The sequence below is a fragment of the Vicia villosa genome, linkage group LG5, assembly GCF_029867415.1.
Source record: "Vicia villosa cultivar HV-30 ecotype Madison, WI linkage group LG5, Vvil1.0, whole genome shotgun sequence".
Classification (NCBI taxonomy): Eukaryota; Viridiplantae; Streptophyta; class Magnoliopsida; order Fabales; family Fabaceae; genus Vicia; species Vicia villosa.
Window position 1 is genome coordinate 130,811,723 of NC_081184.1, and position 15,446 is coordinate 130,827,168.

Here is a 15,446-nt window from a genome sequence, read left to right on the forward strand (position 1 = left end):
CTTTTGTTTTAAGTATAAATTTAGTATAGTTTTAATTTTGTTTTTTTAAGGTAGACTGTCATTACTTTTTGTTTCTTTGTAGAATAGGTAAGTACATTGTTACTTTGATATTAGTTTTTCAGGTTCTTTATTATTAGCTGCATGAGAAAACAAAAAAAAATTCAATCTTCCAATACATCAAATGCCCGTTACAATATTATAATTTCAATTAAGTGTCATTCGACAGAAATCTCACAAAAGTTGCATAAAATCATTTGAATTTGAGCCAAAATCAATTTCAATAAAATCTCAGTGAATGAGATTAATTGCAAGAACTTAATGCGTCACTTTAAAAAGAAGAACACATTCATCAGAAGGGGAGAGGTACAAACCACACCATCCTGTGAACCCCACTTATCCTCCATCCTTACACACTTGTAGAACTTACCAACAATTTCATTGAAACAAAGTTTCAACTTCACTACTAATCTTAACTTTCACGTACATAAACTAACACCATAACACAAATCCCAAACAAAAACAAAAAAACCTGTAAACTCTAACAACAGCCAATTGCCAAGAATTCCATAAACTCATAACCTAAACACATAAATCATCACTAATCTGTTTGTTTATTCAAGTCATTTTGCAGAAAAAAAAAACAGAACATGGGAGGAGGAAGAAAGCATCTCCGCCGCGAACACCGGTCAGGATCCAGTCGGATCACCATCCGCTGCTGCGCCTCCGCGCTCACCCTCCGATGAAGACCGACGAACACCACTCGGCCATCACCGCAACGCATCCTCCGACCAATTCACGTTCAGATCTGCGCAGCCCCCCACAACATCGCCGTTCAAGCACAACACCGGCGATTTCCTCCGGGTTCGGCGAACGACTCCCTTCCGACCAGATCCAGCCGCCACCGAGTTCATTCGCCCACGCTTCGATCCGGTAACCTCGATCTATTTGATTCACATATGCCTTCATCTTGTTGTTTGATTGTTTATGGCTTTATAAAAAAAATTGAGTTCATATAAAGAAAGAGAGAGAGAGAGGATCGAGTCTTTTGTTGGAGGAAGAAGAAAGATTATGCGTGTTGTGTGGTTCTGGTTCTACATTTTCTATCATGTACATTGTGTAGTTCTTGTTTATTGGTTTGAAAAGTCAAAGTTTTGCTATTTAATTATTTTTACTTGTTTAATTAATTAGTTTATTTTAAAAAAATATAAATAAATATAAAAAGAAACTAACTTAGAGATTAAAAGGGGCAGTACGGTTAACTCATGACTTCTCCCCATTTTAGTTATTAAAGTTTAAATAGATTAAATTAGTTTTATTTCCATTTAATTAACATTAAAGTTATAAGAAAAAATAATAATAAAAAAAATGGTGAGATGAGCCGTTCCTCATTAGTTTTTTTTAGGAGTTTTTTTTAGTTTTTTATTATGATTATTTCTTTTTTATTAGATATAATTGATTTTTTTATATATAACAAAAAAAATATTAAAAAAAATACATGTGTTATTTTATGCTTTGCTCATTTTAGAATTTAATTTATATTTTAGATTTTTTTTAATTAATGTTGATCATTTAGCTTATTTTAGAATTTAATTTATATTTTAGATTTATTTATTAATTTTGATCAATACTTGTTTAGTTTTTTGTCTGTTCTCATATTTCATTTTATATATTATTACTAACATTCTTTGTTTTGATTTTGAGGAGCCACTTTGAACTATTGGACTATTACAGACATTTGCAACTTAATTAGTATTTTTTTTTTGTATATATTTTTGTTTTTATTTTTGTTTTAATTTTCGTTTGGGTTGTAATAATTAACTTAGTTTTATCCCCATATGTTAAGTTTGTAACCCCCTCCCCGAAGCCTTGTAATAGCGTAGAAACTTTATTTTTCGCTCTTTATTTCCTGTACATATTTAACTGTTTAGATGTATGCCTTAGGATTGTATGACAAGATAAAACTAATCGTTAGATCACCTTTAATTAAAAGATAAATAAAATAACTGAACATAACACACGTGATTGCTGCACACACTCACCTCTAGGGTACGCCCCTCTTGGTTGCCTTACGGATAATTATAAAGGTCGTGTCCCTCGAAAGTAGAGGTATCTTAGCAAAACGATGACCCTCGAGTAAAATCATCTTAAAAGATCATAGTCCCTCGATGTCCCTTAAGGTTGCCTTCGGTAAATGATCTTGTCCCTCAAAAAATGATGATAGTCCTGCTAAAATGCTAAGGTTCCTCTACTTGTTGCCTTCAACGACCATACGATGACCCTTCGACGACCCACACGTCCAATATAACAAGGATTACCTACTCCTATATAGTATGGATAGTCCTGGGAATTTTAAAATTTACAGAAAAAGACCAGTCAAATAGGGTAGTGCTCTTAACCTGCCTAGCTCAATAAAAAACATCTTTTCACTACCATTTCGAAAAACTAAGGCTACGCATTTACGCTAAAGTCCTTATGCCCCTTTTCAACTCAAAACAAACAAACATGAGCTAAGCAAGTTAAGAGCCCGTAGAAAACTACAGATGAAAAGGGTGCTTACACCTTCCCTTTTCATAACTTACCCCCCGAGCCCGTTTTCTTTTAAAAAGGTCTTTTTCTGTACTTTTTACCTTTCCTAACATTGGACAAAATAAAAGTCGGTGGCGACTCATGCTCACCGCAACATTGTTGCTTTAAAATAATAAAGTCAGTTCACCGAGTTACAGAACTGGCGACTCTGCTGGGGACACTTTTAAAGAGGGGTTTACCTTAGGGCTTAGATCACTAATTTGTTTGTTTGATTGCTTTAATTCTCATAGTTGCTTGGGTTTTGTGGAAGATGAATCCTATACCCGGATTCGAGTGCACCTTAAGATAGGAGCGGCATAGTCATGGAGACCTCCCTTGTGCATGCTTGGGATTGGTCAAAATGAAGTTCGCGCTTGAGTTAGGCCTCCACTGGTTATTGTGTACCTCTTTTGCATGAGAGAGGTTTACGCATGTATCTTTGGGTGCGCCGGAGCTCAAGGACCTTTAGTCACCTTTAACCCATCTTAACCTTTAGGAACGTAGTGGGAGGGCTATTCTTGGTGCATGCCAAGCTATGGTCGCGACCCGATACTACAACTCAGATAGGTTTCTTCTTAAAGTATCATTGCGTGGTATGCATGTACCATGTTCGAGGGTGCTTTAGAGGGGCTGACAATTCTGAGTAACTGGTAGAACCTGTTGCTGATTTCATCCTTATCCTTAGAAGTACCTATTGGGGAAGGGTAATCACCTGGTCATACTCCATGCAAGCTGTAAACCTAAGGACTCTTGTGTGACATGTTTGTTATCTAACCACTTGATCTCCTTGCAGGTTTTTGTTTGTAGGACTTACTTGTCCATACTACCCTATGCCTTTACATAACGTGCTGACTAACCTTTTTCAGGGATCTTAAGTATTTAGGATGCATAATTCCCAAGCACTGTTATGGAAGGACTATTAAGAGCCTTAATTCATATCATGGGGCCAGAGGATTTATTTTCCTCTAGCCAGATGCTCTCAAACTCAAAGGTATAATTCCTATCAAGGGGCAAGAGGATTTATTTTCCTCTAGCCGGATGCTTTTCAAATTCGAAGGTACAATAAACTTCTGTGAAGGGGCAAGAGGATTTATTTTCCTCTAGCTAGATGCCTTCAAATTCAAGGGTACAGTTCCTATCAAGGGGCAAGAGGATTTTATTTTCCTTTAGCCATATGCCTTCAAACTCGAAAGTGACATACCCCGAATCAGAGGCTATGACCCACTGGATATGGTGAGCCTGATTCTTAAAGAAGGACGTTCAAAGACGGAAGTCGAAGTTCTTCAACTACATGTCAATGTTGCAAATTGGGTTCCAAAAAGATCCTTGAAATCATTGCATATACATTTGCATACATATCATTGCATAATAGGTTTCCAGACAACGAGCATCTCATTTTCTACCTCAAATCCCTAAGGCTTGATACTTACAACTCCTTTGTGGCTTCGTCAGAATCTTCTTCTTAGAAGTAATCTTTAGTTCAGATACGAACGCTTGGTTTGGTTTCCTCTCTGGGGCACTTGGTCAGTCGATCGATAATTGCCAACCAGTCCGAGATAAAGTACAAGACCTGATTGATGCAAAGGTTATCATATTCACACCTGCAGGCCAGATTTGAAGTTCTCCCTCAACTCAATGGACCTTCTGAAGCAATAAGTCCATACGGAGAAAATCTCCTCAATGTTGGCAATTCGTAATTTCTCATGCATTTTCATGCGTAATCTTTCTTGTTCTTGTTCAATACTGTCTATATGCAATACTTGTTTGTTTTTGAACTATAATAACGATGCATTAGATGTGTTCGTCTTGAAAAAATTCATTCGCTCTCGCTCTAATATGTTCTTATTTGCTTGTGATACCAAACTCTCAATGATAAAGCATGATGACTCTGAAGGGAGAATGACGAACACATAATACCTATAATCTCAAATGGTATGCTTTCGAGTAAAACCCTGTTGATGATGTACAGGCATTGTTTCAAATCCCCAAACACTGGAGATATAAGGAAGTTAATCCCTTGCCAACCCCTTTGAGCCTTGAAGTAAGAGTTTCTTTTCTATACGAAAAAACCCCGCATTTAACCCAGGGGCAGGGTAGTGTTCAGTTAACCTGATTGAGCGTTCAAAATTCATCAGGAGCAAGCATCTAAGGATACAACAATGGTTATCTTTCAAAAGGATGAGGAAAGTTAATACCACAACGGTTATCCCTCGTCGACCAAGAAATGAGGCAGTCATAATCTTTCCAACAAATCGAAGACGTCTCAGGATTATACGACTTGTTCAAAAAAAAAGGGAAAAGAATGAATACAAAAAAAAAAAAAAAATCCTGCTAAGTCAACAAACTTGAAAACCAGCGACTTAGGCAAAATAAGGGCATCCCGATGGACATCAAAATCAAAAGAATTTGTCCAGGCAAAAGTTAGAGAAACAAAAAAGAGATCCTCAACAAAATGGCAAAGTCGTGTGACTATAAATTCAAAGAACAAGTCATGTGATCAGACACAAAATATGAAAGGTAAAGTGACTGCCATGTCCAAATACCTAATTGATTCCTCAATCGTCCCAAACTCCTTTTGAAGGATGAATACTCGCATCGAGTTAACTGAACTTAGGTTGGAGAACATCACGAAGGGGGTGGGCACCAATAAATTTTGAGCCTAAAAATCCTTTTTTCTAAAACTGTGAACCTGGCCACGTTACAACCCTCAAAAGTCCTAATTGAAGCAGGGTTAATTCGAAAGCATACTGTAAACAAGAATACGGTAAACCGACTCCTAGGAGTTTTGCTAAACGCTTGAGTTGGTATCACACCACCTTTCAAAAAAAAAAATCGATGCTTCGACATCCTTTCAAAAAAAAAACTTCCTTTTTTAAACTTCAAGACAAACATGAACTTTGCATTAAAATTATGTTTCTCATACTAAACATTCTTTGCATATGAACAAGTATTTGACACCAGGAAAGCTTCCATCATGAGCTGCTGATGAAAAGTTTAATCCTCTCAAGAGACAAATTGTCTTCAGAACTCTGTTGAGTTCGAGCGAGAACATCTCAAATACTGATCACCCTCAGGGGCACAAAAGCAGTTGGATACTCTATTGAGTAATAGTTCAGTCAATTTAGGGCAATCAGGTCAAGATTCAAGGGATGTCTCAAAACTGTTGAACGACCATGAGCATTCACCCAAGCATAGTTGAAACTACCTCCAACCCGGATCAATCAGAAGCATTGTTCCTAAACTCATGATACTGGGGCAGGTTGCTTATAACAGCACAAATCTCAAGAAGCTCTCCCTTCAAACAGAGTCGCTTCAAAAGCACGTCAAAAGCAGAATTATTTCCTACGAATGACTCATTTGGTTAAAATGCCAATATGTACAAGGGGCATGACATGTTATTGTCCAATTCATCTGGGGCAGTCAAGTCGAGATTCAAATAATCTCTCAAAGGCGCTGAACAGTCAAGGATTTATTTTCCCCGCAAAACACTGCTACAATCTGTTGTCGTCATTAACAATATTTTGCATTCATACATCATACACCTCGTGGCATATGCATAACACTCTCATTCATTTCAAAAAACATACAATACATTACCTGCATCATGACATTGCACAAAAGCTAACTTTTCCTTTCAGGTCGACCAACCGGTCATGAAAATATCATTTACAAAACCAATTTCTATCAAATATACAGTCTGGAAGCTTGAACCCCAGATTCTTTACAGATATGTTCCGGAAGCTTGAACCCCGGATAATCTGAATTCTATGACAGAAACGTTCCGGAAGCATGAACCCCGGATGTTCTGAAATCTACGGCAGATATGTTTCGGAAGCTTGAACCCCGAATGATCTGACAGATATGTTCCGGAAGCTTGAACCCCGGATAATTTGAATTCTACGACAGAAACGTTCCGGAAGCATGAACCCCGGATGTTCTGAAATCTACGGCAGATATGTTTCGGAAGCTTGAACCCCGAATGATCTGACAGATATGTTCCGGAAGCTTGAACCCCGGATAATCTGAAATCTACGACAGAAACGTTCCGGAAGCATGAACCCCGGATGTTCTGAAATCTACGGCAGATATGTTTCGGAAGCTTGAACCCCGAATGATCTGAATTCTACAACAGATATGTTCCGGAAGCTTGAACCCCGGATAATCTGAAATCTACGACAGAAACGTTCCGGAAGCATGAACCCCGGATGTTCTGAAATCTACGGCAGATATGTTTCGGAAGCTTGAACCCCGAATGATCTGAATTCTACAACAGATATGTTCCGGAAGCTTGAACCCCGGATAATCTGAAATCTACGACAGAAACGTTCCGGAAGCATGAACCCCGGATGTTCTGAAATCTACGGCAGATATGTTTCGGAAGCTTGAACCCCGAATGATCTGAATTCTACAACAGATATGTTCCGGAAGCTTGAACCCCGGATAATCTGAAATCTACGACAGAAACGTTCCGGAAGCATGAACCCCGGATGTTCTGAAATCTACGGCAGATATGTTTCGGAAGCTTGAACCCCGAATGATCTGAATTCTACAACAGATATGTTCCGGAAGCTTGAACCCCGGATAATCTGAAATCTATGACAGAAACATTCCGGAAGCATGAACCCCAGATGTTCTGAAATCTACGACAGAAATGTTTCGGAAGCTCGAACCCCGAACATCTATGAATCTCTATCCCAGATATACGTTTGGAAGCTTGAACCCCAAACATTCTGAAGATCTATCATATACACACCCTGGGAAGCATGACCCCCCACTCAGTTAGATGGCATCTCTAAGCCCATCTCCGCTAAAAATCCCTACATCCGCAAGGGCAAATTTCTTGGTATTCTAGTGTTCAATCCTCTTCCACCTTCAGATTCCGACTAGCACACAAGCCACTCTACATCCTCAGATTTAAGAAGATTGAACAGGGGCAGCTGTCATACCCCAAAATTTGCCCACATATATTCTCATATGTCATTTTATTTCAAATAATTGACATAGCCCGGTCGGTAAGGAAATAAGGTTTGCAAGTGCAAGGTCACGGGTCCAAATCCCACTTCTAACATTTTATTTATTTATTTTGCTATCTAACTTTACTTTTAATTTTATTTTCACTTATTATTAAAATCACAAAAAATAAGTTTTTTTATTAATTAAAGAATTATTTTCGTTTTCTATTTTGAGAGTATTTTTAAATTATTTTTGTTTCATTTTATGTTGATTTTATGTATTTTATAGCTAAAAAAAAATATAAATTAAATAGAAAACTTAGATAACTTTTGTTTTAAGTATAAATTTAGTATAGTTTTAATTTTGTTTTTTTAAGGTAGACTGTCATTACTTTTTGTTTCTTTGTAGAATAGGTAAGTACATTGTTACTTTGATATTAGTTTTTCAGGTTCTTTATTATTAGCTGCATGAGAAAACAAAAAAAAATTCAATCTTCCAATACATCAAATGCCCGTTACAATATTATAATTTCAATTAAGTGTCATTCGACAGAAATCTCACAAAAGTTGCATAAAATCATTTGAATTTGAGCCAAAATCAATTTCAATAAAATCTCAGTGAATGAGATTAATTGCAAGAACTTAATGCGTCACTTTAAAAAGAAGAACACATTCATCAGAAGGGGAGAGGTACAAACCACACCATCCTGTGAACCCCACTTATCCTCCATCCTTACACACTTGTAGAACTTACCAACAATTTCATTGAAACAAAGTTTCAACTTCACTACTAATCTTAACTTTCACGTACATAAACTAACACCATAACACAAATCCCAAACAAAAACAAAAAAACCTGTAAACTCTAACAACAGCCAATTGCCAAGAATTCCATAAACTCATAACCTAAACACATAAATCATCACTAATCTGTTTGTTTATTCAAGTCATTTTGCAGAAAAAAAAAACAGAACATGGGAGGAGGAAGAAAGCATCTCCGCCGCGAACACCGGTCAGGATCCAGTCGGATCACCATCCGCTGCTGCGCCTCCGCGCTCACCCTCCGATGAAGACCGACGAACACCACTCGGCCATCACCGCAACGCATCCTCCGACCAATTCACGTTCAGATCTGCGCAGCCCCCCACAACATCGCCGTTCAAGCACAACACCGGCGATTTCCTCCGGGTTCGGCGAACGACTCCCTTCCGACCAGATCCAGCCGCCACCGAGTTCATTCGCCCACGCTTCGATCCGGTAACCTCGATCTATTTGATTCACATATGCCTTCATCTTGTTGTTTGATTGTTTATGGCTTTATAAAAAAAATTGAGTTCATATAAAGAAAGAGAGAGAGAGAGGATCGAGTCTTTTGTTGGAGGAAGAAGAAAGATTATGCGTGTTGTGTGGTTCTGGTTCTACATTTTCTATCATGTACATTGTGTAGTTCTTGTTTATTGGTTTGAAAAGTCAAAGTTTTGCTATTTAATTATTTTTACTTGTTTAATTAATTAGTTTATTTTAAAAAAATATAAATAAATATAAAAAGAAACTAACTTAGAGATTAAAAGGGGCAGTACGGTTAACTCATGACTTCTCCCCATTTTAGTTATTAAAGTTTAAATAGATTAAATTAGTTTTATTTCCATTTAATTAACATTAAAGTTATAAGAAAAAATAATAATAAAAAAAATGGTGAGATGAGCCGTTCCTCATTAGTTTTTTTTAGGAGTTTTTTTTAGTTTTTTATTATGATTATTTCTTTTTTATTAGATATAATTGATTTTTTTATATATAACAAAAAAAATATTAAAAAAAATACATGTGTTATTTTATGCTTTGCTCATTTTAGAATTTAATTTATATTTTAGATTTTTTTTAATTAATGTTGATCATTTAGCTTATTTTAGAATTTAATTTATATTTTAGATTTATTTATTAATTTTGATCAATACTTGTTTAGTTTTTTGTCTGTTCTCATATTTCATTTTATATATTATTACTAACATTCTTTGTTTTGATTTTGAGGAGCCACTTTGAACTATTGGACTATTACAGACATTTGCAACTTAATTAGTATTTTTTTTTTGTATATATTTTTGTTTTTATTTTTGTTTTAATTTTCGTTTGGGTTGTAATAATTAACTTAGTTTTATCCCCATATGTTAAGTTTGTAACCCCCTCCCCGAAGCCTTGTAATAGCGTAGAAACTTTATTTTTCGCTCTTTATTTCCTGTACATATTTAACTGTTTAGATGTATGCCTTAGGATTGTATGACAAGATAAAACTAATCGTTAGATCACCTTTAATTAAAAGATAAATAAAATAACTGAACATAACACACGTGATTGCTGCACACACTCACCTCTAGGGTACGCCCCTCTTGGTTGCCTTACGGATAATTATAAAGGTCGTGTCCCTCGAAAGTAGAGGTATCTTAGCAAAACGATGACCCTCGAGTAAAATCATCTTAAAAGATCATAGTCCCTCGATGTCCCTTAAGGTTGCCTTCGGTAAATGATCTTGTCCCTCAAAAAATGATGATAGTCCTGCTAAAATGCTAAGGTTCCTCTACTTGTTGCCTTCAACGACCATACGATGACCCTTCGACGACCCACACGTCCAATATAACAAGGATTACCTACTCCTATATAGTATGGATAGTCCTGGGAACTTTAAAATTTACAGAAAAAGACCAGTCAAATAGGGTAGTGCTCTTAACCTGCCTAGCTCAATAAAAAACATCTTTTCACTACCATTTCGAAAAACTAAGGCTACGCATTTACGCTAAAGTCCTTATGCCCCTTTTCAACTCAAAACAAACAAACATGAGCTAAGCAAGTTAAGAGCCCGTAGAAAACTACAGATGAAAAGGGTGCTTACACCTTCCCTTTTCATAACTTACCCCCCGAGCCCGTTTTCTTTTAAAAAGGTCTTTTTCTGTACTTTTTACCTTTCCTAACATTGGACAAAATAAAAGTCGGTGGCGACTCATGCTCACCGCAACATTGTTGCTTTAAAATAATAAAGTCAGTTCACCGAGTTACAGTCAATAATTTTGCAAGATTAGTTTATTAAGTTTTATTATAACATGTATTTAAATGTGTTGTGGTATGGGATTACATTGATTATTATAACATGTATTTTGCAAGGCTGACACTCATATTATGAGTTTTTTTACGCATAATAAGTAGATTTTTTTGTGAGATATGATATGATCCTACCAAAACTCAATTTTTTGATAATATTATAATTTGTTTGAAATTCCACGACAAACTGGTGACAAATACATGGTCCAGACCTGTACCTTTGCGGACGCACAAGAATCCCACTGGTTCTTCTAAGTTGTTTAGCTCATGTGTTCATTTGAAATTATTTGTTTGTGGCTGGTTATGTGGTGTTTAGACTCATTTTGATTTATCTCTTATTGATGTTGTCAAAGGATATAAGTTGTAATGTGAGTCTAGAAATGATTTTTGTGTTTTATGTTGTGATTTTGTGTGCAATTTTTAAGGGTAGCATAAGCGTTTTTGCTTTTGACTCAAAGTCGACTTAATTTCTAGTAACACCTTGCTAAGAATCAAAAAGGGGAGAATGTAGTTACATGTCTCTAATACATTCAGGGGGAGCACCCCTAATACAATTATTTTGTTGTTTGTCTTATCGTTTCGTTTATTGAGTCGTCTCTATGATTGCACCTCTCTTAATCGAGTTTGAATCGATTAGTTTTAGCATGCATAAATTAATGGTTATATTTGAGCTTAATCATGATGATTTTAGTCAATTGCATGAGTTAGTGGAATAAGAATCATGTGTGTTATTGATTCAAGTTTGGTGGAAAGAAAAATCAAAGTATTTTGAAAATTATGTAAATTTGAGATTTTGTGTGTTTGATTCGAATCAAGCACATATCCTGACTCAATAAATTGAACAGAAGCAAACCAAGATTTTTCAAATACTTTGATTCAAATCAGGATTTACACCTGATTCAAATAAGGCATTTATGGGTCACCTCTGCTTGATTTGATCTGAATCAAACTATACACCTGTTTCAAATCAGACAGTTTTTCCACATTTTTCTTTTGACTTTGTTTGAATTGATTTGAATCCGAAGTTACACTTCATTCAAATCATGAGACTTTAGATTCAAATCATACTTTACACTTGATTTGAATCAGATGAGAAATGGGTCAAAATTCTTTTCTTTCTTATTCCACTTCACTTGCTCATTTGACTCAAATCATGAATTGTTCTTGATTCGAATCTAACAAAAAAATTTCATCCATTTTATGTTTAATCTCAAGCACATATAAAATGACTTTGCCATAATTTTTCAAGTGTGAATTTCATAATCAATATTATAATTTTCTGTGAAACTTACACCCTCTCACTTTTGAAAAGTTCAAAACCCTTGAAACAAATTTCTTTCATCTTCAGCCTCTAGTTTGATTTTAGAGCTTCATAATGACATATTAGTAATTGATTGAGGGAGACGCCGTCTTGAAACTAACCCATCTTGGAGATTTGGGTGAGATTTTCAGGTAGCTTGCAATATTGAGGTTGTTGTCATTGGTGCTGACAAATTCCACATAAAAGAAGGAGGTTATTCTCTCCAGATTATCTTGGTAGTGATTGTGTTAAAGGTTACAAACAAGGTGGAGTTCATCTCAAATATTCAAATAGTTCATCATTAAAGGAATCTATAGGAACAAAGATTGATTGCTACACACGAAGGCTTAGAGAATATTGGTGACACTGGAAGATTCAAGAAGCGTGAACCGAATAAAGATTACGCAGAAGATTTTGACATTATGTTGTATGCAAGTCAAGATCCAGATATGAGATTAATTTTTCTCAACATTATTGTGGATTAGTAATTATATGAACTCTTGCAATATATGTCAAAATAAAAAAGAACAAAGCAGGTTCCAATGGGAAACTATTAAAGAGTGTAGCAGGCAAAACAAAGATGAACGCAGAAGCATTATAAATCCCGATGTCGTCTCTCTCTCTCTCTCTCTCTCTCTCTCTCTCTCTCTCTCTCTCTCTCTCTTACTTTTTCATTTAATTTTTGTAAGACATTGCATGCTTAGATTTTCAATCTTAGTGTAGTTTATTGTTTATTCAATTGGCAGTGATTTATCACGTAAGGTTAGGTTTTGTTAGAATTGGTTCCTAATCGAGATTTAGTGATGATTTAATTATGAGAAACTGTTAAGTTTAAAATTCGTTGAAATTGAATCATTATATAAACACAACTCGTGAAGTATACAACTGAATCAATTGATTACCTTTGTGTATCATCATTAAACCATCTTTGGTATTTGTGAAGTGATTAAATGATAACGTGATCAAGTTTCAATAAAAGTATAATTCTCATATTTTTGCTTTAAAATCTTCTGTGCGCAATTTTGAAAAACCACTGATATTTTATTTTTGGAAAATTAGTCGGAATTTTATAAAAGCATTTTTCTATTTACCCCTTCTAGATTGTTTTCCTACTTTATATTCTCACCCAAAATAAGCATTAAGATCCGATAGATGGAGACTTAGATATAGTAACGACGAACACCTTTCATATGTCAATTTGTACCATGAAAATATATTTTAGGTAGCTAATCCAAAATAACTATTAAGATTGAGAAGTCATTAATATTAATGTTTAAGTAGAATTACTTAAAATGCAATGACCGTAATTAAGCATGAGAATATAATGATTACATCTATCTCCCACAATAAAAGAGAAAGAGATTTTTAACTATGCTTATTCATCAATATCATAGTTGTACAAGTAATCCCGAGAATAGAAACTTTGAGTGTCATCTGCAGCGATCTTTCAAGTAGAGCTTCCGCCTTTAATCCCCCACTCCTATTATCCTATTGAGACTAAAGTGAACCTACTACCTTTCTGTACTCCTTTGAATCCACTGAATTCCTTAGACTTGAAATGGACCTTCTACTTGTAGGTTTAAGAAAGGTAGGCTCGCTAGGCGTACCGTTCATCCTTGCACGGTGCACATACTTTTTCTCTGTTGAGCAATGCCTACTCACCCTGCAACTATCTCTAGCCACACTAATTCAATAGGCGCACCACTCATCTTCGCTTAGCATACTAACCATGAAGTTTCTTAATTAGCCATGAAGTTTTTTCTCTCTTGTGCTCGTCAGGCATGTCAACAGATCCTTGCTCGTAAAAAATTGATTTTGACAAGGTCTTTGTCTGTTGTTTGATGGTTTTTCTAGTCCTCTTCACATATTTTTTTAAAATATACAAATAAAAAGTTCAAATAGGTATTTTATCACTATTTATAAATAAATCAGAAGTTTTTATATTAATTAAAAGTTTTTATATTAATTGCTTATAAAATAAATCAATAAATATCTACGTATTTATTAATATTTATAAAAAAACCTGTTGCATCGAATAACCCAGGGCCGGCCCAAGGGCCAAACTACCCAAGCTAGGGCTTTAGGCCTAAAAAATTTGGGTTTAAAAAAGACCTCAAATTTTTTTCATTTAGTTATAAAATATATAATTACATTTGAGTTACATATATTATTGTCGTTGAGTTGGTAAAATATAAGCCTCTTTTTCTTTTGTTCTTTAGTTCAACTCTTAGCAACTACAAAATTAATATTTTAAAATATCTTTTAAAAGTCTTACTTTAACATTTGTTTTAGGCCTCTAAACGGGTTGGACCGGCCATGGAATAACCGCAAAATGGTACTTATGCATGGTGGGAGAATTTAGATTGGTGTAGTTCTTTCTAATTCTTTGTTCATGTTTGGTTACCCAATGTGGTGATATTTTGTGTTTAGTTTAACAAAGCTAGGTAGTATAAGTAGGTCAAAGTTTTTTGATATTGTAGTTAACCTCAAAAAAATAAAATAAAAAATATAGTGTGATTAACCTAAAAACAAATAAACGCTTCTTTAAAAATAAAAAATAAACACTGCAATTAATGTGCAACGATCAAGAGACTATGGTGAAAATATACAAGCTCTATAATTAACAATCAAAATCAAAATTTAAAAGCCGAAAAATACTCTTATAATAGGAATATAAAAACAATAAAATTAAACAGAAGAATCTTCCAAGCAATTCTAAACTTTCTGAAGTTGATTTTTATTCATCAACATATCTAAAAACATCATTTGAAACATAGAAACCCTTGTGCTGTGGAGCAAGGAAAAAAGACTGAGCAAACTTGCGTCTAATCTTGATTTTAAGATTGTGAGTTCCAGTCAAGAAGCCGGTCACAACAACCATTATCCCATTATTACATGCAGGCTGAGAATCAACCGTCAGAATCTCTACCCCTAAATTTGTGTAATCGAGAGATTTTATGTTTCTACGTATTTCCTGCATAAGAATAAATATCATTGAAGTGAGACAATAATGTTATAAACCATAGTGATTACTGAAAAAGCAATAAAAGAAATAGAACTTACTGCTATGGTAGTGACGGTTTTCATGGTACCGTTTTCTTGAGGGCGAGTCATGATACTGGAGTCGTAGTAAAATCGGTGAAGCTGATCTTGGTCGTGGGGGAGAATAGTGTAATACTGCTCCACAAAAGCATTGCCAATTTGCTGAGTGGTTAGGGTTGAGGTAACATTAGAGGATGCCATATCTACAACACAACAACATTTATTTTAGAAATACTAAGTTAATATTCAAAATCGAAATTGTAGAATAATTAGGAATAGTAGAGAAGAATGTACCTACTTGTGTTGAATTGATGAAGAGATTAAAGATGAATGCGGGCTGATTAGAGACTAGAGAGAGTAGGATTTGTAAGTTTTTGTGTAAGGGCTAAGATACAGTCGTAAATATTTATACCCGAATTGTATAGAACCGGGCCCAGTGTCTTTCCGCGGGTTCTAGTTTATCACTCCCTCTTTCCATGCCGGTTTTTCATTAAACA

General features: G+C 35.2%; 1 pseudogene; it reads right to left on the reverse strand.

The window, feature by feature from the left end:
- Positions 1-14,477: 14,477 nt before the first annotated feature.
- On the reverse strand, positions 14,478-15,150 carry LOC131605458 (nuclear transport factor 2-like; annotated as a pseudogene).
- Between the last annotated feature and the right edge of the window lie 296 nt (positions 15,151-15,446).